The sequence below is a fragment of the Dermacentor silvarum genome, chromosome 3, assembly GCF_013339745.2.
Source record: "Dermacentor silvarum isolate Dsil-2018 chromosome 3, BIME_Dsil_1.4, whole genome shotgun sequence".
Taxonomy (NCBI): Eukaryota; Metazoa; Arthropoda; class Arachnida; order Ixodida; family Ixodidae; genus Dermacentor; species Dermacentor silvarum.
The window spans coordinates 179,537,114-179,563,441 of record NC_051156.1 but is presented as its reverse complement, the minus strand read 5'-3'; the positions used below and the strand labels follow the sequence as shown (position 1 = coordinate 179,563,441).

The 26,328-nt window shown below is 51.3% G+C and overlaps 1 protein-coding gene across 1 annotated transcript in view; it reads right to left on the bottom strand.

Moving 5' to 3' along the window:
- The window catches only part of LOC119445054 (mucin-2), a 142,183-nt gene extending 118,802 nt beyond the window's left edge, over positions 1–23,381 (bottom strand). Inside the window, 1 exon segment of the mRNA XM_049664854.1 lies at positions 22,853–23,381. The gene's annotated coding sequence lies outside the window, so the exon portion shown is untranslated.
- Positions 23,382–26,328: the final 2,947 nt, after the last annotated feature.

The window sequence follows — 26,328 nt, the reverse complement described above, 5'->3', positions numbered from 1 at the left end:
GAGAGGCAACTGTTTTCAGGCTCAGATCGAGTCGCGCGCCGGCAGCTAATTTTTGCTGCTTGCTCCGGCACATTTTTGGACGTGCTTGTAATTACGATGATGTCAGCTTGCGTCAGCTTGAGCTGCACTTCGATGTAACGAAGCCCGATGTCTGCACTACCTATTCCTATAGCACCAACATTGAAAGCTGTACAATTTCCATTTGCGCACGAGCTGTTTGTCTTTATATTTCGCACCCCCCCCCTCCCCCTTATTCTCTGTTGTCTGAAAATAACTGTTATCTGAGACTATGGGCAGCTGGGTACGCAAGCCTCCGCAAAGCATTTTCGGCAACGCACAGCGTTGCTGCATTGCGCACGGCAAAAGGTGGAGTGCCTCCGCAGAACCCGTTCATTGACCGTCAGTGCGATTTGCAAGCCGGACCGATAGTTACAGCGCTCGATAAAGAAAACAATGGCGGGGGGAAACGTTGGAGAACGGCCATCAGCCCCTGCGAGACGTTTTCGTCGGTATACGCAGTAATGCCACGGCAGAGACCACAGTGCAGACAGCGGGATATCTCTGCGCAACCCATCATTGACCAACGCCCGTATACGATCTGCGGGCCCGGTCAAAGGTTACATAAGCCGAAAGAAAAGACAGAGACCTTCGACGTAGGCGTAAAACCAACCGACCTGCAGCGGTGTCTGCCAAGCTATACATCGCCGCTCACTTTCTGCACTTCCTACGGAGCGGTTTCGAGCGAGCAGTGCGAGGGAACCTGTTTCCCGGCGGCCGGGCGCACATAACTGATCGGCTCGCGCGACCGTTGCCTCTTCTCGGCACGCCAGCGAGGACCCGGCCGAACGGCGTCCCTTTAAACCCGTGCAGCAGCGTAGAAGCTATAAGGCGGGCTTCATCCAGTGCCTTGGTCTCGCGATAAGACCGATTCGCGATCCAGTGACGCCTGTATAAGAGTCCGCAGCTCTCGACGCGCGACGACACGGCAGTTCGGTGAGTCGACCATTAAGAACTGGTAATCTTAGTGCTCGCTGGCCAGTTAGGCGCGTGCGTCCATTAGTTAGCTCGGTCCAGCTATGGACCTCCCAAGCCACTACTGCACAAGACGTAGCGAGACCGAGTTAAGTCTTGCGGCGAGCGGGCCGCACTGCCGCAAGCATGCAGTGGTGAACAAGCAGGTAGGCAGGCAGGTATAGTAGGCAGGCGTGGCCACTCTCACGGCACCGAGTGTTGTGGACCGACAGCCTCGGCGGCTGCGGTGCCCTGCGGCCAGACAAGCCACCGCCCGGGCTGCCAGGCATGTTCTTCGATTTCTTGCCTTTTGTTCTTTTTCTCTGTCGTCCATCGCCGAGGCTACCGCGCAAGTCGCGAACGGGGTGCACACGCCGACGTCGGCGGCGGCACCACACCGGGCCGAGTCAACAAGTGGTGGCGGGCCGCAGGACGGTGTCAGTGGCTGCTGGAGTGTTTGCCCGCTGCCGTCGCGCGCTCTCCGCAACCCGAAGGTTCGCGCAAAAGAAAAAAAAAAAAGGAAAAAGAAGAAGAAGGACCCGCCGCCGGCTCTGCGCATTCCCCGCCTGTCTGCTTCCGGATCGGCGTGGCGTGGCATGGCCTTATAGCGAAGCGACCGCTGCTCGCGCGGCGGGCCCCCGGAATGAACGAACGAACCAGCCAACGGATCTACCGCAGCGGCGTAGCGCGGAGCACCGTTTTTCCATCGTGCGTGCCTTCCTTCGTCCACGCCGTCTTTCCCTCCTCCTCCTCCGTCGCTCACTTGTCTCTTTTACGCCGCGTCTCGTTGCCTGCTCGTCGCGAGACGAGACGACACAACACCGGCACTTCAACTATAACCAGGGACACCGCGACGCGCGGCTTCGGTTCCCGCCGAGGCTGTCATTTTCTCGTTTCCTCTTGTTGCTCCCTTTTTTAACCAACAAATACACACCACACCCTCCATTACACAAGCGGCACAGCTACACCGTTGCTCATTTTCGCGTCCGAAATACGCCCTCAGTGGGTGGCTCGAAGCTTTTCTTCCTTCGCCTGTACCAGAACCGACGCGCGTACACAGTATGTACAGCCTTGCTTCTTCTCCCCTGACTATCCAGTGCCGCCTTGGTTCCTCTCTCCATTGACGGCAAACACGCTGTTTATGTTGCCCTTCTCCATCCTCGCGTTCCTGTTTGTTTGCGGAGGTGTCGAACGTGGGAGTTTCTTGCTCTGTCAAATTGATCGAAACGAGGCTATCTGCGCACCGGGGGGGAACTCCTATCCCGTACAGAGTACGTACGTGGCACGCAGTGCGTGTCAGGATACGTTTTCGGGCTCCCTGAAATGGCCTCCCCCCCCTCTCGTCTGTCGTCTTCCTACTACGACTCCGCAGCCTCAAGCTTCGCGGACCTTCTCGTCTCAGCGACGCGGCCTTTTGTTATTTTGCTGTCTCGCTTCGCTCGCCACGTTGTTCGGCCGTCCTCCACGCTCGAGCGAACCTCCGGTGCGAAAATGCCTCCCGCGCAGTGAAATGATAACGCGCGCAAACAACGCGCCAGTTCCGGGGTCCGGATGTTGCGTTTCTCTCCCACAGTGTAACGTAAAAAGCTAAAATAAAGAAAAATATAAGTGTATAGGATCTTGCTTTCCGTCTTGCGTCGTTGCGTATCCGGTCAGTAGTGTAGGTATGCAGTGCTGAATCAAATGCGATGCGTCACAACGACAAGAAGAGCCTTGCCTACGCAAGTGAGGCGAATATGGAAGGATAGACACAGATTAACAAGCTCATTGTAAGCGCAGGCCTTATGAGAAGGACAACTTTTCTGGTTGAGGTTGCTGATGGAGGTCATCGCAGCCATGGGATCGTAGCTGCCGCCGTAGAGATTACAGAAATAGCAACCCCGAGAAAACGTAATCATCGTCAACTGCATCGTAAAGATTACTCCAGTGCACAACAAGGCCCATACCGGAGACCTCCATTTGCTGCTGCCCTGTGTCCGCGCAATTTATCACAGCGGTAAGAGTTTCAAACGTCATATGACTCTATACCTTTTACTGCCGCTCCGAACGGTGTTTCCCGTTTCCATTGTCAAACACTAAATAAGCAAATCCGGGAGACCACCATTTGTCGATTCTCCTCATTACACGAAGTGTCGTCTCATACTCTTAACCCGAATGCAATGTACTGCCGTTTTATCTGCAGTCCATCCTGTTATTTTGCTCTGCAGTCCCCAACAACGTCGACAAGATAACCTCACGTCATGGTTCCATCAGTGGCCGGAGACACGACCAACATTCTGCCATGTTGCCAATATCCCGAAGGCCCAAAGCGTGTTTGATGCAGGATCGTCCGCACCTTTGTTTGATGCACAGACGTCAGCTCCTTCTCCTCGTGCTGATATCATGGCGCTACTGACAAGCAAATCATGGTACTAACACAGCTTAGATGATGCAGAGGGTTAATCAGTGCTAGGTGAAAACACCGCAGCGCTTTCAGCGCACTCTACACGTGGCGCGGGTCTCTGAAACTCGAGGTCAGGGCGCGGAGAAACAATCGCCCGCGTAGCGGGCATTAAAATGGACATTGCGTGCACGTTTGTTGCGTGCGTGCAAATTGACCGACCTGTCCACAAAAAATGAAATATATGAAAAAAAAAGAAAGACAACAGGCGAAGATGCAGGAAGGTAGGTCGACGGGGAAGAGGTTCTCGTATAAAACAGCGCCTAGAGTAATTGCTGCGCACTGCGGAAGTGGGGACACAAACGCGAAGAAGGTACGCGAGGCGGCTGAGAGAGGAGGATGGGGGGAGGTGGCGAGGACGGACGCCGCTCCCTCCCTTTCCCTCGACGCCCGCAGCCTCTTCCGACAACAACGTCGTTCCCTTATTCTCCTCTCGGATGGGGCGGAAGCTGCGTGCAAGTGAAGCGGAACCAATTCCAGGCGCGTGCGACTGCGGCACGCAGCCAGCGCCGAGGAAACGGAACACGACGCCGGAGGACGACGACGAAGACGATAAGGCGGAAAGAAGAGGAGGAGGAGTACGAAGACGAAGGCGTGGACGAAGAGGACAAACAAAAGAGGAGCGACACGGTGAGGAAGGAAGGAAGGAAGCAAGCAAGAAGAAGAAGGAGGCGCGGAATGCCGTCGTCAACGCGGCGGCGGCAGTGGCGTCGGGGAAAGGGTTGCGCGCTGGAAAAACGGGCAGGCGAGGAGAGTGACCGACTTGGACCGCGCCGGCCTCAATGTCAAGTTCAGCGAGAGCGCCCCGGCACCGTGAAGGATGGAGCGCGCTCCCTTTCCCCGGCACCAGGCGCGCCGGTTGAAAGTCGTTCGGAGGCTGCGGCGCAATGAGGGAGAAGGACGAGGCTTCTCCGAAGCCGTCTAGGAAGTGACCGGAGACGGAACGGTGAAGGGAGACACGGAACGGGAAGGCGTGGACGCCGAAGCTTGCTGCACTGCAGTGCTCCGAGCACTTGCTAGTCGGCATGCTCGTGCAGCTCGGCCCTCTGCGCTGTTCAACGTGCGTTCCTGTACAGACTCCCTAAGTCGGCTCTATAGTGTCGGGCCTAGTGTCCCTGTTGTGCTCCACAGGCGCAGTTTGCGACCGTGGACAGAAGCACGGAGCTGCTCGAACAGGAAGAACACGAGATTTTAATACCGGCGTCGCACGTGGAACTTTCGATCGCAATTGAGCCGGCTCGGGATCAAATTTCTCAACCGCATTGGATCCCTTCCGCTGCTTGCGTAAAGGAGTCCAATCACGATCGAGATATTCGATCCCGATCAGGCTCGGTCGCTATAGAAAGTGCACCGTGTGACACCCGCATAAGAATAGAGGCACCAAGGTCAGCGTAACGAGTGACAGGAAAAAGAAAAGATATAGGCGTAGTATTAACAGATAAACAGCAATTTGAATCAATGATACCAACGCAGGCAGGTAGTATTTTCCTTGAGATTGAGAAGGGAAGCTGTGCAGGTCACGGAATGTGTGGAACAGATAACCAGTGGCCTATGAGAATGTGTTCCATGGGTCGAAAATCACCGTGGTGGCAGCGTATTAGATGTGCTTCCACCAATTATATTCCACCAATTAATATTAGGATAATATTAAACTGGAAATACGTTGTGGCTATGAGTCGTGGCTACCTTGAACGCCCTATTATTGCAGTTGTACTGCTGTATTAACGGTTAACCTTCATGTTGTACAGGTGCAAACAAAAAACTTTTGAGCTTAATGAGCTCAAAATACTAAATTTGTATAGTTATTATTGTGATACCAATTATGAGGACGCTCGAGGAGCATTCACGCTAGGGAGTCAACAAACAGCGTTGCATGTAGGCTCCCTAATTCACTCTTTCGGCACCGCCGTTCTCGCACTGTCCCGCTGACGGTGGATGCGAGGCTCGCGAGCGGAGGGTTAGTGTGTCCTCAATAACGCGGAGTGGCTGCAAAAAATGACGAAGCGAAGTGCACGACGCACCGTCAACGCTACGGACAGCGTTCTGCCTTCTGGTGCTGACATGAGCGTTGTGCGCATGCGCACAGCGCACTATAAGCTAATTATAGTGTTCCTATAAGCACTACAGCGCGTATAATCGCACTAGTTGGAGTGATTACCCTATGTGCTCTTTGGCTTTCTTGTATGTTCACATTGTCTGGTCGTGACTGCAAACATTCCAACTATAGGCCACTCGAAAAAAAAAAAATTCGCACCTCGTTCAAAATGCGCAACTCTCTACCTTCGAAATCCGCAACGAAAAGCGCATGTACCTTCAAACGCGGCAACGCAATTCAAAATTCCTTATCAAACTCAGCTTGATGTTGGGTCTCCCTTTGACAAACAGCGCAGTCGCTTGAAGCAGGCATTCGTTAACGGTCTCTCTTCTACTTTTCTTTTTGGACTGTTGCTTTCATTTTTCGGCGCTTTGCTGCACGACACCTCGGTCTGACTATCAGGTATTCTATACAACGCGTCGGCACGCGCCCACCGCCGCTAAACTATAACATGCCAGACATACGTAACGGTCATTTCTCGTTGCCTCTCCATTCTCCAGCACTGCGGTAGGTGTTGGATGGAGTGGGAACACGGTTCGTGCGGGGCAACTCCTCTTCCGCCTTCATGTGCTTTCTCCGTATAGTGCCCGGCCGCAGAATCGTCCAAGCTGCTCACGAAGCGCACGGCGTTAAGAAAATCGCTAAAGAGCTCGTAATAAAGAGAGAGAAAAGAAAAATAGAGGCATAGGGTGAGAGAGAATTAAGCAAGAAGAAGTTGCAGAGGCAGTCGCTGAATGCTGCGCGAGACACGAAGTACACAATGCGTGACGGCAGACGACTTCCGCGGAGTGGCTCTTCCTGTTGCTGCTGTTATACGTGCAGGAGGTCTCCGAGAACGAGCAGCATTGCATACGCAGCGTTTTGCGCGTGGTCTGGTCTGGCGAGGTTAGGTTAATGGAACTGCGCGCGCCGCGGACACGAGCGTGGCTGCCCGAAAAAAAAAAATCGAAAACAACAGCGACTATACAAGAAACTGAAAAATCAAAACGTCGTCGTCGGCGTCTCTCTCGCAGTCGGGCGAAAAAATGCTGTATACTGGTTTCTGCATAACTCTGCCCACCCAAACTGTCTGTGCGCAGTTTCATCCTTAATAAAAAAAAGAAAAAAAAGAGAAAACAGAGAGGAAGAGCGAACGAGAAAAGAAGTAGAAGGACGTTATGTTCCCCGAGGTACGTCAGGCAAGGCTGTTGACAGCAGTAGGAATGACGCGGTATCTTTTTTTTTTTTCGTTCCTTTCGTAAGTATAAATCAAGGTTGCGCCGGTCGCATTTAGATGCCAGCGAAATGCAAAAGCGGTCGTGTACTTAAAATTAGGTGCACGGTAAAGATCCCCAGGTGGTCAAAATTATTCCGGAGTCCCACACTACGGCGTCCCTTATAATCAGATCGTGGGCTTGCCTCGTAAGCTCTTAAAATTTATTTTAGAATTAAGTCTAAGCGCGTGTGTAGTGGATATTCGAAGCACATTTGCAGGTAGCTTGTCCAGCTGTTGTTTCGTATATGATCGAGGTTGTGAACGTACAAACTGCCTGTACCGATGAGACACGTGTATTGTATTTCAGAGCAAATCTCGTGCTGGTAGGAAGATAGCCGATGACATCAAAACATTCGAGCCGCATGATTAAAGCCACTGTGTGTACACTGCTACAGTAGGCATGCAGTAAGCAGTAAAGTGACACACCGGGTGGCCCTACAACACCCTTTCTCTATATGTTCCTACTCTGTACGATATCAGAGCAACTCAGGGCCCATATTCAAAAAAAGATCTTACATTAGAATCGTTCGTATAAGAGCGGATTCCAGCTAATCACGATGTTGGAGCAAATTATTAAAGAAGGTGGCCGACAAATGGCAAGAAACACTTACGAAAGAAAAGCTTTGGGAATTCGGTCGCAGGTTTGTATGCCGGTCGCGAAACAAGGTCCTCTGCCACCTTACAGCTGCAGTCACCGCATTCTAGAGGCCAGCATAAAACATCGCGAATAAGAAAGATAAAAATAAAGCGAGCGTAAAGAATAAACGCTCTGGCTGTAATAAAAAAAAATAATATTTCGAATGCAGACAGACACGTGCGCTGTCTCGGCCAGTCCCTGCTGCCGTCTTCGTAAACTTCCTTCCCCTCAACACGCTCTAAGCAATATAGTTGAATATAGTATATAGTTTATATAGCCTTATAAATATAGGGCATTAAGCTGTGCAAAACATTCGGCTAAGGCAGAGACAGAATGTATAGTCTAAACATAGAGCATCTCAATTCCCGTGTTTTGGGACCACCGTCTCGCATTTTTTTTTTTTTTCGACGATAACGTGAAAGTTTCCTCGACCCGGCGCGTTAAGACGGCGCCAAACTTCGCACCATGCACACTCGGGGACGGTTTAAGCGCGAACAGTTCGGCGTTAACATCGTCGGCGTTCACAAATGGCGTCGTCGTCAAGCGCGGCGAACTCACGCGAGACCCGTCTATAGGAAGCGGTGAGCGGAGGAGTCACGACCCCCTGTCACGGACGCAACGGTCAGGCCTTTGGCTGCCGCGCAAGCGCGGACCGGGTCACAAGACAGACAGGCCGCCGCCGCCGCCATGCCGAGGATAAGGAGTGGCGGCTGGATCACGCTTGCGTTGTCCTTTCTATGCGCTTTCGAGAACCCCCCTCTTTCTTTTCACGTACACGCACACAAAAGAAGAAGAAGAAGAAGCGCCCGCGTCACAACACACGTCGTCCCCCCGCCGCCTACCGAGCGCGACGCCACGGGAGCCATACGTGCAACAACCGGCTACGTATCTTCCTTGGCTTCACTTTCGTCTTATCTTTCGACTTTACGTCTCGCTTTATTCGTCTCGTCTTTCTCCCGCCGGCTTCGTGAGTGCTGTGACACATTCTAAACTCTCTCTCTCTTTCCACGCCTCCCCCACCCCCTTCCCAGTCCTGGACTACCGAGAAAGTAAAATTAAAAGGAGAGAGAGAGATACACAGAGAGAGCTGCCGCTTAAGAGGCACTTGACATTCGTGTCGTGCTTTTGCGCGCCCACGTCACCGTGTGCGGTATTCTCTATATAACGCACGCACTGGTTCCCGCGGTCTCGGTGTAGGGCTCCGTTCCTGCCGTTAGATTTGTTGTGATGAGAGTCGTTACAGCGTGTAAGGCGTCCATGGGACGTCCCAAACAACTTCCCGGAGAGTGCCTCGGTCTAATGCTGGCGGCATATATCCCCACACGCCAACTCGAGCGGGCGGGTGAGATTTATGTTATAGGCGGGTTTATTCAGCAGGAAAGCGAAAGAAACACGTGGTCTAAACTAAGATTATAGCTTACTTCAGGGCCTTGGGCATTCTCAAGTCTGTGCACATGCAGGCTTGCGAGATGTAGACGCACTCGGGATTTCAGGCACTCATGAGGCAAGCATCTCGAATTACACGGGTCACAAGAGTGAAAGTAATCATGCTTCCCGGATGCCGATAGTGTTGTTGTATGAAAGAAAATGAAGGGGGGGGGGGGGGGGGAGGCATCTGTGGGGCGCACTTGGTAAAGCATGGATGCTGGTTCTTGCAGCATAAAGGTATGAGTCACCATCTTACACACGCAGTGCAACATGTTTCCGACTGTGATTCACGCCACCATTGTCTCTTTCTGGATTAGTTCGACTTCGACCCTCTCTATACGCTGTACAGAGGTATACATGTTGTCGGAGGAAAACGGAAGGTTAAATTAAGCTACAAAGTAGCGTCTTCCAGTGTCTCCAGTCGTCTTTATTCGTATTCCCTCTTTTCCTTTCCATCCTTCTACTGATCACTGATCCTTTTTATCCTTTCCGTTTTCCCCCCATAAAACTGTGCGTTCACGTTGCATTATCCCTTGTCTCATTAGCAGGAAACTACGAACAATGAGATACGGTCACAGCATTTGCCTTCGTCATTTGCCAGCGCTTCACCGTTGCGAAATTGCCTGCCTAAAATTCTTTCTCGTGTTGTCATCGAGGAAGCGGACAACGACGAGGACACTCGCAAGAACGACTGCGTGAACGTATTATGCGAGGGACACAGTCACTCGAATAGAAGACCCGACGGACTATGAACAGGCAATACACGTACAGACAACGATGCATTCAAGTACAGCGCTGATTCAGACAAATCATCCTTCACGTTTGCACCTCGCTAGCATCACTCCCTTCTACACACACACACACACACACACACAAAGAAAGAAGATGTTTCGTTTCATTAAACATCAATTAACGTTCGTCAAACATACGGAGGAACGCGCTATTCGCGCGAACGAAAAGAAACATCCCGGAGATTCCCGGCGAAGGAAACGAGAGAAGCGACTAATTTCCACACCGTTCCGCGTACGCTCAAATCGCTCTCGGTTTAGTCCTCACGTGTCCCTGCGAGCTCATTAGGGTTAAACATCTTCGACGTTTCTATACACAGTCCCAACCGGACACGCGCGGAACACGGGGATTAATTGTATGTTTCGTCGTGGGCAGCAGCCGTCCACGTCACTGCAAAGGTATACGAGTGGGCGCACCAACCTCGACCCGTCTTCAGGGGACACGACGGAAAGCAGGTGTGCATCTAACGTACAAATGCACGCACGCGCGCGCACGGGCCAAAACTATTCACGGTTGCGCGCACGTTTACACAGCGGGCATTAACGAGACGAGACGAAGAGGTCTCGCCGTACCCTTCCCCCCCTCTCTCTCTCGCTCTTTCACTCTCTCCGCAGCCTTCGTCCCAGGGAGAGGAACGGAACTGCCGCTCGTGCACTCGTGTTTTCTTTCATTGTTGCCCAGCGAGGCCGGCGGCTCGCGGCGTCCACCCGTTAAGACTCAATATGTCGCCGCGGCGATGACAACAGCACGCGCAAGCAGTACAGTGAGGTATACAGATAGAGGGAGATCCAAGAAACTGCGGGGACGCGGCGGAGAGGAGGAACGTCGCCATACAAGAGTTGCGCAAGCGGCCAATTAAGTTGACCGCTTCTCGCCGCAATTAGCAGGCGTACGCACGCACGAAGACAAGCAGGTCCCAGACCGCAAAGAAACCGTGGTTGTATATATATAAACGCGTCCTGAGGGAGGAAGTCTGCGAGGACCCCCGTTCCCTTCGACCACAGACAACCTCGACGCTCCGAGCGAGCGCGCGCGGCCACCTCAAAGGGTCGACCTCTTCGGCAGAGAAAAGAAGCTTAGCGCGGGGGGGGGGGCCCACGCGGCGCGGTATTACGGGTTCGGCGGCGGCGAGAGCAGAATCAGCAAGATAGGAAGAAGAAGAAGAAGCAGGAGCAGCTCTTAACGTTGGTGGAACCAGCAGAGAGGGAAAGAGAGAGGGCGTTAGGGTGAGTGCCGCAGTCTCGACACCCAAGACAATCGAGGAAGGCGAAGCTGCTATGTGTGGCCTGGCCTTCCGCGCCGAGCTGCTTTGTTCTACTGCAAGCGGTGTGAGATTCGGTCCTTCTCCACCCTTCTTTCTTCTTTCTCGCTCAGCTCCGCGCATGCGCTGTGAAGACAGCGCCGGGTTCCCGAATGCAGCGAGCGCCACGCGTACTGTTTACAATGTATACTTCGAGTCCGAATAATGTGCTACTGACTGATGTGGAAGCTGTGTACGAGACATAGCACTCGCAATCGGGACTGTGCTCGAGGCGGGCGGACAAGCGCGTTTTCGTGAGCTAGGCTCAGTTCTCTAACGCCAGATGTAGCCTCCAACTTCGGTGCCAAATTATTGTGAAACGAATGTCTGTACAGCAGCCACCCTAATGCCACCACGTTAGTGTACTACCGAGTATTGCCGGCGATGGGCGGACATACCGGAAATACAAAGCATCCCGGTGTCGCTGGGCTGTGGCGTCTACGCGAAACTGGAATTCTGCTTGTTGACATCTTTTTGGATTTGTTCGAAACCTTCCTTAGGAGTATTCGAAAACCTGCGCCTTGTTTTGGACGGATACAGTCGACGAACAAGCAGCTTGTCATAAGTGGCGTGTCACATAAGTAATACGCCATAGGCGTCATGCTACAATTCCGCAAAATGTGCTCTTGTCGAGCCTCTTCCTATGCTTGCTTGTCAGTCCTACAATGCAGCACTCAGGCATTGCAGGAGCAGTGTTGTAGAAATCAAATTCTATAGGCATGCGTTTAGCAGGGGTGCATACATTTAGCGTATGATGCAGCCATACGGAAGGATTTTTCCTAGGCTTAGGTAGGCTGCCTTTCATAATGAAGGGAAGCGTAGGCTAAGCACGTCATGAGGTGGCTGCCTGTTGAAGCCAGAAAGAAATTCGGTGAGTTTATTATTTTCCTGCTACCGCGGGCCGCGAACCTTTGTCCTATATTGTACAACGTCCTTTCATAAGTACACTACATCGATAAACTGCCTAAATGAAGAGCATTGCAAAACGGCGGGCGGCAACTTTGGTGTCCCGGCCATCGTAAAACTAGGCGGTATATTTATACGAAGTTCCGTCATGCCTCACGAAAGAGTTTCATTACGACAAGCAGTGCAGCGGCGATTGAACTGTCGCGAAGCTGCACGAACAATCCACGTTGCTCGAGAGAAAGATCATCGCATTTTTTTTTTTTTCACTTTTGAGTGCAGTGAGAGCTATATATAAACAGTTGACTAAACTTTTCTGCATCCTCAGTGGCCTCTGCTACTCTTTTTACCATGGGACAAAGCGAACAGGAGGCGAACTAAAAGGCAGCCGCACTTTCCGAAGCATCGTGGGAGCGCGCGAGCGCATACGTGACCATGCTCGCGGAATCAGGGTCAGCTCGGTAGTGGAGCTGACAGGCGTAGGAGCGACGCGTGGCAGCAATAAAGTTTCAGACACGTCCTAGAAGCACATCAAAAAGTATTAAAAAGAAAAGCTCATCCCGATGACTCTCCCCCCCCCCCCCCCTTCCTTTCTCCTGCAACGTACGGTAAGTACATGTGGACGCCTCACCGGGATGCGATATCATCGCCAAGTTGCGGGCACTTTCGCCGGTTGCTTCTTCTCTACGGGGGCTAGCTGTCACTGGTGATGAGAAGGGGAGGAGGAGTTTGAGTGGCCCATTCCGCCGTTGCGGTCTGTATTTGCTATTGCCTCGTCTGCTTTCTCAAAAGTTCCGAGACCTGTGCGCCCGAACTGTGTCATCGCGTTCAGGAAACGGGGAATTCCCATTTGTCCGCGACCAGTCATGTCATTCGCTTCCTGTCGCCTTCTGTCGGTGCTTCACGCTGTAAAGCTCGGGGCTCTCGGAGAATAATGATTACGTCACACAAGGAAGTGCCACCGCTTTTTGCGAGAATTCGAGAGATGTTGTTCGGCGGCCAGTCCGCTGCTGCTGGACAACCGCTGATTGTTGCTGTCGGGACGAGGCAAGAAGTGTTCTCTTTTCTGTTTGACGAGGACGGCCTTTCCCACCTGACTTGCTGCTGTCCTGGTTTTCTTACGCTTTGGGGCCAGAGTCAGCTGTTCATTACGTCACCTTTCCATTCGGTGACCTCTCCTTCTGATCTCGTCTGTCTTGTTCGTGCTGGTTTAGGTGTTCTGGTTGTGATCGCGTTACTGATTTGCCATCTGCTTTAGAAGAGGGAGTGGTACAGCAGTCAGGCGTGATGGCAATAGCTGAAGCGAGATCTAGTGCACGGAAGGTTAACTACAGGCTCTCCTTCAATGACATGTTGCTTTTGTTTTTTACGCCTCTCAATTTCGGACACCATCGGACAGAAAGTTTAATTTGTTGCACGATGTCAAATTTTTTTCTTTCTTCTTACTCGATATCGGGCTGCGTGAGATCTTGAGAATACATTAACAACGAAGTGAGGCAAGGCACAGAATAAGTCCTTTAAATGCTTATTATTTGACAAATTAGTCTCTATACAGCACAGCACAGCCTCGGAGACGTTGGATGGCTCTTATTTTAAAGCGTACATGTGCATCATTAAACGTGTGCGTTCCTGTTCACCCCTGAACGGTAACGCATGAACGGCATGAGGAATATCCATTGGGAGGCATTACCACGTTGGCGTATAGCACATTTAATTCAGTTACCCTTATTATTATTTTTGTCTAACATCATCGCACTTGTACTCAGTACTCATTCTCTTCCTATTTTTCTCTTTCTATTCCCCCTTTCCCTTACCCCTAGTGCAGGGTAGCAAACCGGACGCTCTACTGGTTGACCTCCCTGCCTTCCCTCTCCTTGCTCTCTCTCTTGTTATGCAGCAATGAAATCAGAATGCGGGTGTTGGCCTTTGGTACAATCAGCCGGCTGTGCGCATATTACTCCGCAATCGTGACACGCGGATGTTGAAAGCTCAAAGCATCGTTGATCACTGTCTCACGTTCCTTGTCCAGCTTAAGCCTCTACATTATTTCTTTACGGCTCATGCGAACTTGCCTCTGAGCGCAAAGCGAATGTAGAAATGAAAGCATGCCATCATAATATAGTCCACGCAAGCGCAATCGCCTACGTCAAGCAACGCCGTCACTAGACGTCGCTGTTCGATCGACCGCGTCAGCATACGCACCTTCCATCGCCCCAGGTCAGACGCGATCGTCGTATTGACCTTCATTGAGTATAACCTAGGAGAACGCAAGCCGTCGGCCGGTGTAATGACCCAACCCAGGTCTCGCACCTACACCGATAGCCGGGAACCGCCTTTTTGTGAACGAGTTCGCGGAACTTGCCGCTACCACAGAAAGACGGCGCGCACCCTAGCTGAACTTATTTGTATAGAACAAAGCAAAAAAGAAGCGAAAAAAAAAGAGGATTAGACAAGCACCAGTCCAGCTCTCATTCAGTCCTTGTGTCCACACACACACGCATACGCATGAAGGGAGGGAGAAGTGTATTGCCCTATACGAGGCCACTTCAGGTGGCAACACTGTAGGTACTCCGCGAACAGGTTTGAGCTGGGCTAGCTTCCGGCGAGCGTGGGTGCAAACACGCAGTCCCGTACCTGGAGTCAATCGCAAACGAAAGATGAGGAGGGAAACGAAGAAAGAAAAGAAATAAAAAACTGCTCGGAAGAGATAGACAGAAGAGGGAATGGGAGGAAGGGTGGGGAACGCAAAGAGAAGACCCAGACCGTTCCAGAGGTGTCGGCGGCACAGCACAAGCGTCGCTATTGCGAGCCATCACGCCGGTTTTCTCCGCGACGGCAGCTGAACTCTCTAGGAGAGACAGAAAAGAAAAATAGAGAGAAGTCGAAGAGAAATACAGAGAGGCAAATCCGGGGGCGATAGGCAGCCGTCTCCGAGATGCCCAAGGCGCGAGAAACCGCTACGAAACGGCACCTATAGGATGTCAGGACGCATAGGCACGGCGAAACCTGCGACCGCTGCCGCTGCTTGGCTGGCTTCGGGCGCCTTTGTTATCTTTTGCCGCCCCGGCAAGAAAGAAGAGCAGCAAGATCGGAGGCGCAAAAGGAACGCATCGCGTTCCTCTCGTTTATCGAAGCCCTCCGTGACGACGACGATGCTGACTGACGAGTCTTCTGCCGCTTTGGACCCGCTATACGAGGTGTACAAGAGAGCGGGGGGCAGGGGGAGATGATTGTGGCGATCAAAGTAGTCGTAGAAGCAGCAGCAGCAGCAGCAGCAGGAGCAGCAAAATAATAACAATAAAACGCAGTTCTAGCCGTTTTTTTTTTTTGGGGGGGGGGGGTGTATACGCGAGAGAGGGGAGTATGGATAAGACAGCTAGACGAGGGGAAGTCGGGAAGGGATAGGCGTAAAGCAAAGAAGAAGACGAGCATGGGGAAGGAGGATATCTTGGCGCTCTAACGAACAGGCTGAACCACCGAACCGCCACCGCCGCCGCCAGAAGCAGCTATAGCAGTGGCGGGACGAGTGGGAATTCAGCATTCCGGCGAGCAAGCGAGCCTCTTTCTCTGCTATCGCCTGCTGCTCGCTCTGGCGAAGTGGCGGAGCGCGCGCGCGCGTTAATCCAGGCGAAGGACCCAGCGTCTCCTCCTCTCAGCACCGCCACCTCGTCCCGTTCGGCGTGCGCGCCGTTTGGAGCGGCGGCGTCGTAGACGTGCTGCGCCGACGATCGGCAGGAGGGGACTCAGACGGGGAAATCTGAGCGAATCCATTCGTCACACGGAGCCCGCGGAGACGCGCCCCGGCGCAGCTGGGCTTAAAGACTGGCAACAGCAACCGCGGCGGCCACCTCGCCACGAAGGAGAGAACGACCTTTGACGACGGGCCGTGCGCCGGCCGCCAGTCAGCGTGCCTTGCTACTGCGGGCTCCGCCGCCGCGGCCCTGCCTGTCTGCAGCCCACATCGGCGCAAACTTTGCCGGAGGACGCTGCATTAACGGTCGGCTGCTGCCACCGCCGTGCGTGTCTCTCGTAGAGTTTGAACGAGCCCCGCAGAGAAGGCGTAGCTTTTTTTGTGTGAGTGTATGAAAGGCATACGCGGTCTATACATCGCGTAGACGTCGGCTGCTACTCGGCCGACTTCTGCAGCTATGCGTCTTCTTCGCTTCGATACGCGGTTCGCCTATGGACGTGACGTAAGTTCGCAGCCGGCGTGAGTCATCATCCATCGGCTCGCGCGCGCCCGGCTTGAGAACCGGTAATCGAAGGATGCCATATAGCGCGTGGCAGTGGGATTCAGAACAGTTGCCATGGATGGGAACGTTCGTTGGGGAGAGCTGCTGATCTGGAGGAGCAGAGGGAAGAAAAAAAAATATATTTGTCTAGCCCTGATCGTGGCAGGGTAAGGGCTTCATCATGATGCCTCGTAGAGTTGATACCACTGTTCGCTTGGCCTTGAACCGCCATAAACAACAAAACGAGAAAGCACGAAATTTGATGCAGTGGTGTTAATCGCGAGATGTGGTGTCCTTGTACTTCCTCTACACTGGTTACCCGTGTGTTTTACCGACCCGTGTGTTACCCGACGAAACAAATTTCGTCGCAGTCAAAGAAACGAAGATGGAAGAAATTCGGGAATGATTCTCCAACTTCCCGTCGATATCATGATGCACCTGTCAGTTTCAGGAAACGCGGCCAATCGGCAGCGTGGGAAATCATTTCAGCGTTTTCGCGACACAATTGTATACAAACTTTCGTTGGGGAACTGTACGTAAACAGACACCAGGAGCCAATGACCAGAACTAACGCTGTTTCGGTTACATACTCATGATAATCGATACATATGTGGCTACCATCGCTAATCCATCGCTAATCCAAGGAAGGCAACGTTTCACCGCGATCCGATGCGCTGACAGGCGCTGCAGCCAATGCCGCCACTGCGTTATTATTATTTTTTTTTTCTTGATCTCACTATCTCCCATTTTTATTGCTCTGTCACGAACAAAGACAGCCCTGTGGGCCGGAGTGGTCCACACTTGACTTACAGGTTATTCAAGCGGCTCCGTCAGTCCGGTGGATTACGGCACGCTTCAGTAATCCTCGTGGCTCTTCTATATATGGTTTGGTACACGCTCCAGCTCCAGGTTCAAACGCAACCTTGCGTGTCTTCGTGGCACATTGCAACAAAAAAAGATTAACAGTCACGGAGGAAGACCGAGAAAAGTAAGACAAAGAAAAAACTATAAAGAAAATCTTGAAAAGAATCGAACCGTGCCAAAGACCACCGCAAATGGAGACATTGCTCCTCAACCTGAGGAAGAGGAGGCGGCGTTGGCATTGTGCAATCGCGTTATCTCCCTACAGTTCACCGGGTTGCACAAAAACAAAAAACACAAATGGCGAGGGACCTCCGAGCGTAAAGTAATCCCGAGTTATGCGGCGCCCGGTCTCTTGTTTTCTGTTTTTTTTTTGGGTGATTCGCCCTTGTTTTGGGCCTTCTTTCTTTTCTTTTGTTAAGCCTGTACCATGCCAAGATGCGTGCGAACGCCTCGGCATAGCTTTACTGACTCGGTAAATGCTTCGGCGGATTGGGAGTTTTGCCGGCCACGGGGCTAATCACAAGGAGGGGTTCCGAATCACTGGACGGCGCCCTTCTGAGCTCGTTCTTGCCTCGATACTCAACGCGATATAGAGTCAGCGTCTAGACTGTGTCGCGTAGAACGCCGCCTCTGTAGCGCACTTCGGTCGCCAGGTAGAATACCGGAAGGTAGCTCCGAATGGCGCGTGAACGCATTACGTAACCGCACTCCGCATCTTCTATTCAAAGTGCTATAGTTTTGCGGCCGGAGCCATACGGGTCTTATATGGGTTGGATACAGAGTAGAGTACTCAGTTTCAAAACAGCTGCATCACGAAGCAGCCGCAGACATATTTAAAAATAACGAAAATAAAGAACGTAGTGCCTGACAAAACTCAATGGAATCACAGCGTTCGCGTTTTTCTGTAGTACTGCAACTTGTGCACATACGTTATATACCCTCAAACAAAGGCAACTCCGGGTCTTAAATCACTTTTGAAGTCAGTTCTTATTACTGACTCGTATGTTTCGAAAGTGAAGAACCCGTTTCCTTGTTTACGTGCCGCTGTCAGATGCCAGAAGCGGCAGGCTGGGCGCCTATTGGTTTCGTCAAATTAGCGTTTCCGTCTTGAATAAGCCCAGATGCTGGTCAACTTGAACCCGTGTTGTGCGCTTGTGTAATTCTACCTGAACATGTTGAAAAGCCCTTTTGAGCCTGCGAACGTGCTGGATGAGTGTGGTTAGTTAGGCACGAAGTACCAGACAAATTTTCAGTTGGTCCCTTTGCCGAAAAATGTCATCTACCTCTAGTCACACATATACTTATAACGAAACCGATATGCATTTCACTTCGCGCTTGCGATTAAGTCAGCGTGAGAGCGGTGCTATTTTGTTTCTTAGCTTGGACGGTCAAGTAGAAACGCATAGTATTGCCTCTTCGAAAGAAGGGCGGGGCAGGTTAATGAAGGACAATGAGCTTGACTTAACAAAGAACAGTTGCCTCGCGTACATTTTCAAGGTCAACTCTGTAAAGAGTTCACGAACGCGAGTGATGCGGTAGATCAGGGGATTATCGCTGTAAATAACGCCTCCTTTTTTCCCCTGAAGCACAAAAGAAAGAAAAAAAAAAGAAGTAGAAGAGGCGCCTGCTTACTGCACAAGCAAGCATGTTCATAGACCTTAGATCCGACGGAACACCAGCCGGTCCAGGAAAAAAAAAAGAAAACGCCGAATTTCTATATATTTTACGTTATTCCCCTACAAAATTCCGGGAAGCGAGCCTCAAACCAGTCAAGACGGCGCGCAACCTCCCCGTCTAACGCATGTATATACCATTTGTCAAAGAGCCAGCGCGCTGGCAGAGCCGCCTTAACCTGTCAATTAGCATGTCCTCCCATAATTAGTAAATTGCTGTTCGCACCGTGTCGTCATACACAGGCGAACGCCGAGAGCAAGTTATTCTCACCTCCTGCCTCCCGCTCGTCTTCAATTTTTTTTCCCTTTCTGTGCTCTCGTCGTACGCATAGGAAAGTAACACACGCTTCTGAGGCGGGCCGCAGTTACAGAAGTCGATCGTATCGCCTTACCCACCTGCCGCGCAATCTCTGGCTTCCATCGGGAGCCGCGTCCAAGAAACATGCAATTCATTAGCGGGTCACGCTACCTTAACTGGCACCGTCCCAATCGCGCCCAGTTCGCCTGTGCAATCAACCGCGCTCCCAGAGAAAGTCGCGAAGTCCTCCACCCTTCATGACGCTCTTGTATGAACCGCACACGTAGTATGCACGCCTCGAAGCTGCCGGTCTTCGCCCTTCAACTTTTTTTTTTTTTCTTCTTCTAGCGCACGCGGCTGAAACGTGAGAGGTAATGCGGGCCAAGTATTGACTGCGATCCTTCGTGAGTTTCATCAGTGTTAGTCTGTTGTAATACGCTTTTAGTTAAGGCGTAACCGTATAGACCACAGCTACTACACGGTCGCGGTTAAATGATACGGTGCGTAGGTTGCGAAGCGAAGCGAGTCACGAAATACCCGAGGGTATTAATGGAACAACTTGCTTATGAGAGCGTATTCCTCCGTGCATGGAGTAGTTGCTACGCCGTGTCACTTTGTCCGTGCATTTGCCATACGACAGCAAACATTTAACCAAACGTATCGTTATGTCGGATCGAATTCTGAAGAAAGTCGTGTATTAGACCAATCCCACGCGCAAGTTAGAACGTTTGCTAGTGCCTCCAACGTAGCACGAACTACAGGTGATTCGACTGAACTGGTCCGGAACAATGTAAAATAGTGAGCTGAGCAAAATCGAAAAACGCGTGCTTCTCTTCCGACAGCATCTGTTCGCATCCCTGTCACGGCTTTTACGATGCCGACGTCATTTGCTACCTTTTCGTGTCACCTTCTTAATAAGTCGCTTCATTCCTTTTCGGGCGAGCTTTACAGCAGCATTTTAGAGCGACGGCATTCTAGAGCCAGTTTCCGTAATCTAATCTTGCTTTTCCGGTCCCGCTATAACGCTATCAAAATTGGTATCGAGAGCCCGTTTCGTTTCCTTCAGCTCTGGCTTCACCGCACAGCTCCTGCCCTTGCGTGGACGGCACCGGTATACGCCGGAGAGGAGCTCGCCTCCGCCGCGGTTGCAGTGTCACTGACATCTGCACTGCGCGGCTTCATTTTGTTTCTGCGCCTGCCGTGTTTTTTGCTCTCACACGGGTGGGGGGGGGGGGGGGGGGGGGGGACCGCACCTTTGAAGAGGTGCACCGTGTTCTTGTTCTTTTGCCCCGGACGTGTTTTACGAGGCAGGTCTCCTTTATTTGCCTTACTAGGCGCGCGCGCGCGCGCCGTTTCCTCTCCCCGACCAGTCGTATTTTCATTTTCTTTTTCCTTCATTTTCGTCCAGTCTTCCGAGGCAGACAGAAACAACGGCTCCGAACCTTTGCGTGTGTGCGTGCGTGCGTGTACGCTGGTCGATTCTGGCCGAGTGGCGATGAAATACGGTGCAGGAAGTTCGCATGAGAGGGATCGCGAGGCAAAGAAAATGGAAGAGAGCGGAGACGGGCAGGGGGATGGGAAAAAGAAGAATCGCCGGAGAAGTGCAGTCACTTTTGTTTTTCTTTTCCTTCTCATTTCGTTTCCTCCGCAATGTACCACGTAACTTCTACACGTTCGCCGTGGCTTCCTCGCAAGCCGGTGTACACTCTCTCTCGCCTCGGCGTTCAGGCGTGCGTTAATGCGTCTGGTTTTTTGCACGTAGAAGAAAGCGTTGTGGGTCTCTATATGCGGGGTGGCGTAGTCTGCCAGCTAGCTCTGCTGTACGCGCTCTCTCTCGAACACTTGACGTCTGTAGGATTAGGGCGTCCGTCATTGACGGGAACCAATATGCATTGATTCTGGGATACAAGCTTCTTTCTATTCTGTAAGCTATTTCGTCCGCTTAAGTTTCTGTGTTCACATTCGTGGCTTTCGTTGAACATTGAGGGTCTCATGGACAGACAACCAGACGGAGAACTAATCCTGAGGCACCTAAACTTCATGACAGCTAGTTGCACTGCTTGAGGCAGTGCAATCACCGTGCAAGTTCGGCCGCGCGATACTCCTGCGGGCACTGAAAGGCGAATGAAAATGCTGATTTGCAATTCTGCTGCTACAATCTTTCCGCATCAACATTGCCTCGGTAGGCTTCAGACGACATATCTGGCTCTTCGATCCCTCCTGTTAAGCCAGCAGAAGCTATAGAGCGCTTTTATGGTAAAGAAAAAAAAATTAACAGGACTAAATGAGTCACAGTGCGCAATGCGATCAGGTTATGTATGGGCTTGAAATTTTCTACCAATTACAACGCGCACGTTTTGCAGATTTAGGCCAACTATAGTTGGCTACCAGTTTCTTTAAACAATGCGGGCTGCTGCTGCGACCGAATCGCGGAATTCGCAAATTATTTCCTCGCGCTTAGAAACGGAAAACCGGAGTGTTTCCAAATTATGCGTGACGCAGTCGAGAGCGCGGCGAAGCTCGCAACGTGGTCGTTACCGTTGACCTTAACATATATATATAATCCAACAACCGGATCAAACGAGGCTCAGTTTCTTAATGCCGTCAAACAAGCGAAGCGATACTACGTGATAAAGTTTTACCGCACACCACTTCCTCAAGCAGCTCCTGATGCTGCTCCGCATGACCGGCGACCTTAGGCAATCCTTTAATTTCTTCGTGGAAACATTGATTCATGGGCGGCCTTGATTAAAGAGGTACTGCGGTCGGCGGAGTCAGCGCACCTCAGTAGAGGTGACGGACCGACCTTCATTGAAACGCGTGCATTGTTATTCCGCAGGAGAAGCAGCTCGTACAGCGCGAAGAAACGTGTTTCGATTTGCTAGACTTTTTTACGTTCGGTTTTCCTCGAAGCGTCCACTGCGTCGTTTGGCGTCGCGATACGTACTGTAACCATAACGGTGCCAAGGTTTTCACGGGGCACCTAGGCCAAGTCTGTCGAGTGTTAACCTCTTCGTGAACCCTTTATGCGGACGCCGCCGGCATTAAAAAAAAAAAAAAAGACGCCGTTACCGAACTTTTCCCACTGTCTCGTGTCAAATTGTAAGGGCTCCAATATTGACGGGGTTCAAACAGATTCGTGCCGCGTAGGTAAATAGCAAAAACGTTCAGCGAAATATTCCTCTGACGCTGATGGCAAGCTTATCGACACCCAGTAGGCTATGTAAATGCGCCCGCACGCGCGCGAAAAAAAAGAAAACGACTTCAAAGAAGTTTTTCATTCTTTTATCCCCAATACTCTTAAAGCTCATGTTTTTTTTTTTTTTTTTGTTCAAGAACCATGATAGGAGACCCTCGTCAATTTTGTAAAAGCAACGCGTTGTGGTCACCTGAATATATAGTAAATAATTATGCAGGAAAAATTATATACAATTCAGCGCTGCTTGTGAAAATCTGAATCGTGAGATTTTATTCGACTTTTTTAGGTATGGTTGAAATTAGCGATGGTTTTTGTCGGGGTTGCACTTCACAAGACTTCTTGTTTTTTCGGGCGTAGGAACCGAGTCAGCAGGATTTCTAAAACAATCCTTAAGTAAGTCACAGTGGAAATTTAATGCAGTGGAAATTTGATGCGAATAGCGCCAAGCCTTCGTCTGCGCAGACGTGTAGGTGCTTCATGAAAATTTTTTTTAATGCAGTTGGCTTTCTTGCACTTATTAGGTGTACAAACACATCCAAATCAAACTCACGGCCAAGCTGAAGAAGTAGCATAGTTCGGTGTCCTTGCAATTTATGTCAAGAACTGGCGCAGAGGTTCGGGGCAACCACCAACGAACACATTTGGTGGGAAAAAACACCGTACCGTAGGCAACATGATGCGAAGAGAAACACGGATGTCACCGAGGCATTGAGGCCAAGCCAGCTTACCTTGTCAACTCCACGTCCGTTTTGGAGACGTTGCGGTCTTCAGCTCCAAGGGCGACGGTTGTCCCGGGGCTGGGGGTCACAGCGCGGCGCGACGACCTTGCAGAGAAGCACACCTTCCCGTGACAAGTGACCAAGTCACAGGACGTTACTGCTAATTATTATAATTATTTTTTTCACCAAGTCACTCCACAAGTCCGCCGCCGCCTACGACGACGACAACGACAAACTCGAAGCGCGTCTGAGAGCACCAGGGCACAAACACTTGTCGCCGATTCCTCCCGCTGCCAGGTAGGGGTTGTGTGGTGGGACGATGCCGAGCTCTTGTCGGGCTGACCGCTGGGCTGCGACTGACCGGTGGCTCGGGAGCGGCGGCCCAAGTGTCACATCCGTGTGAGGAACGTCCTTCGCGCCGGAGAGGAGAGATGCGGCCGAGTAGAGGAGGGGGTGAGGTGGGTCCACCAGGGAGGACACACGGATCGACGGCGGCACTGGGTTCGTGGACGACTGGCCGGGTCCGTGCGGAAGGCCAGTGCTGAGGATGTTTTGGGATCGGACCGGGGGAGACTGCACGTTTAAATACCGCGGATTCCGCCAGGGGGCAATTAGGGGGGCTCCCGGCGAGCTTCCCATTGGACGCGCCGGAAGAAAGCGAGCGAGGGGGACCAGTCGAGGGTGAGGGCGCGAGCGCGAGCGCGCGCGCGCGCGCGCTCGCGCTGAAGTACGGTTGTAGCGCAGGTACCCCGCCGGAGATGGCCGGCGGCGGAGAGAACGACGGGACGCTCGATAGATGGCGCTCGCCGCGCGCTGGCGAGCCCGAAATAGCAGGCGCATCGTCTCGGCCCTTTACTTCGGTCGGCGGGGATCAGAGGGAGGATGGTGATGGTGCGATCGGCTCGGGGTGGGCCGGGCGCTCGCGCGCGTGAACGTGCACGCCGGAGAACGCCGGTTGCCGGCACAGGATTCTCTCGACGCGTGATTTGGGTGTCGGTTCTCGCGGTGTGCGAGCGCGGCTTGTCGGAAACCTTGTTAGGATGAAGGGTGAAAAGCTGACACACAAAGATATATTCGTCGATTATTCCATTAGGGGGCAAGCTACAATACCTCTATGCTACCAGAACACCATGATACACACACACTGCTCTCTGCCTATATATCGATGTTGTCAAAGGCGAGGCATACACACTTCTGACGTGATATCTTCTTGGTTGGGGACAGTTGAATTGGACTTTGGAGCATTCCTTCTCTTTATTACGCACTTCTATACGCTGTGTGCACTCTGTAGACTCCTAGGCTATCTACACTGTTTGGCGATGCACACTAAATACATGTTGACAGCCAGTGCTGTGAGCCTTGGGCATGGATTTACGCACCGAAGTAGCAACACTTGCTATAACCACGAATAAAATGTCATGGTGGCGAAGAAGAGCAGGTTGATTTGTTCTCTTAACAGACACGTCAGACTGAGCGCGCACGTTCATGACTGACAGCTGCAACCTGTTCTGCATGTGGACGTCATGTTTAAGAAGAGCAAATGCCATATTTGTGACCACCCTCCGCTGCAGTTTCTATGAACGCCGCAATATTTACGTTGCCCTAGCTGCTGCTTGATCCGAGTATTGTGCAGGGTTGCATATTTAATAGAATCCAGCGTGTTCTCTGTTACACAAGTGAACCAACGCACTGAAAGAGACGCAGAGAGAGAGAGAAAGAGGTAGGGAGGGGGATGGAGAGGGGTTTTTATTGAATTCTGGAGAGGGGCTCCTGGCGGCGCTCCTAGCATGCTATTCCTTATGATGAAAAATGAAATGATACGCACTGCAGTGCACGTCAGTGGCACATGACAACACACAACATGCAAACATAATAAAGTAAGGAATGACGGTAGCGCGAAAAAAGAAGAAAAAAAAAACATGGACGATACGAGTACACATGGCTGGTGCACGTACCCGCCTATAGTCGTTATTTTTGTCGCGATACCGTTTTTCCTTTTCAGTTATGAGCCAACTCGCCCAAGAAAATGTTACACAACTCGCCCAAGAAAATGAATAAACTACCTCGTTGAGACCAGTGTCTCTAAGGAAGTTTAAAGGGCCTTGGTTGAGTGGGATGCACATGCATCAATAGTCTCTATAGGAGCCAGGCGCGTGTCGTAGCTCATAGCATAATGGCTGTTGACGTATATTCTGCGCGGACGTGCTGTGCGTGTCATTATGGTGGTTCTGTCTAATGTGAATTGCCTGCAAGTGCAGATTAAGCGGACTACGTCTTTTCGCACGTTGCTCGCTGTGCACAGTAGCGATCTTACCCGCCTAATTTTAAATAGGAAGGCACAGGCCACTCACTGCACGAAAATTGCCGTGCCGGCATAATAACGCAAAATTTGTTACAATGACTGCGCTGGCGCTTACCAGTCGCATTGTTTTGTGTGACCTTCCACCTACACCTGCTCTCAAATTCACAAAAACGGCCTAAGTATATTAAGAATGCGATGGCTTGAATTAGGGCCACTTTACCGGGTCTTTTGTCCTGTTGCGTTGCATGAGAAAAACGCAGGCCTCAGAGTGATAAAATTTAAAAGCAAATAACTTCTATAGTGGTGACCGAAAAATTCGAACATGAGCCCTCTGAGTTGGGACAGCAATGTCTCATTAGCCCTTAGATCTCGCCACCAACGTAACTCACGCAATAACTAACCTGTCTTCGTATGTCATATAATGATATAGGCTATAGGCTATTACTCTTGCTATGTGACCAACAACAAAAAACAAAACAGCCTGTCCTTCTACGTTACACGAATACACCCCTTATGGTTTTCTCTTTCTCTGTCCTTTCCTTGTCTTTTTGAGCGAAAAAAATATATTTGCACTTGAATGCTCTTCTACAGCGTCTTGCACGGTTTTGGCATACTGGCACACAACTTCAGTATTCACCTAGAAATATTTCCAAAAGAACAAGGCTGTAACGAAATACTGTCAGATCACACTTCGCACCACTTTGCACTGAGGAGTTGCAAGAACTTTTTAAGAATTAGCAGACGGTGAGCCGTCCAGAAGTCAGGAGGTGAGGCAACACCTGTGACACTGCTGTAGTACACACTCTCTTATATGTCATAGAATGAAACGTAGTGCCGACAGTGTCAACTAAATCCAAGCATGTCATCTAAAGCGTATGTAACATGTGTGGACACTGTATAAGCAATGTGCAGAGAGAAACCCGCTCGGCGCGTCGCTCTGACAGAGACGAGGGAATCGCTGACGTCTGACAAAATTTGCTTACTGATAAAGTCTCGAGAAGCGTGCCTTGCGAGCGCGCGTTTAAAGGGATATTTATCTCGAAATCTTCTGTCTGTATACATTACAACGATTTTCACCAAACACCCAATACAGCCAATTAGCAGCGATTTGTTGCAGTTCAAAGCAAAAGGTAAAATCTATCGAGTGTTGGAAGCAGATGCTTTTTATTTAGGCGACTAATTT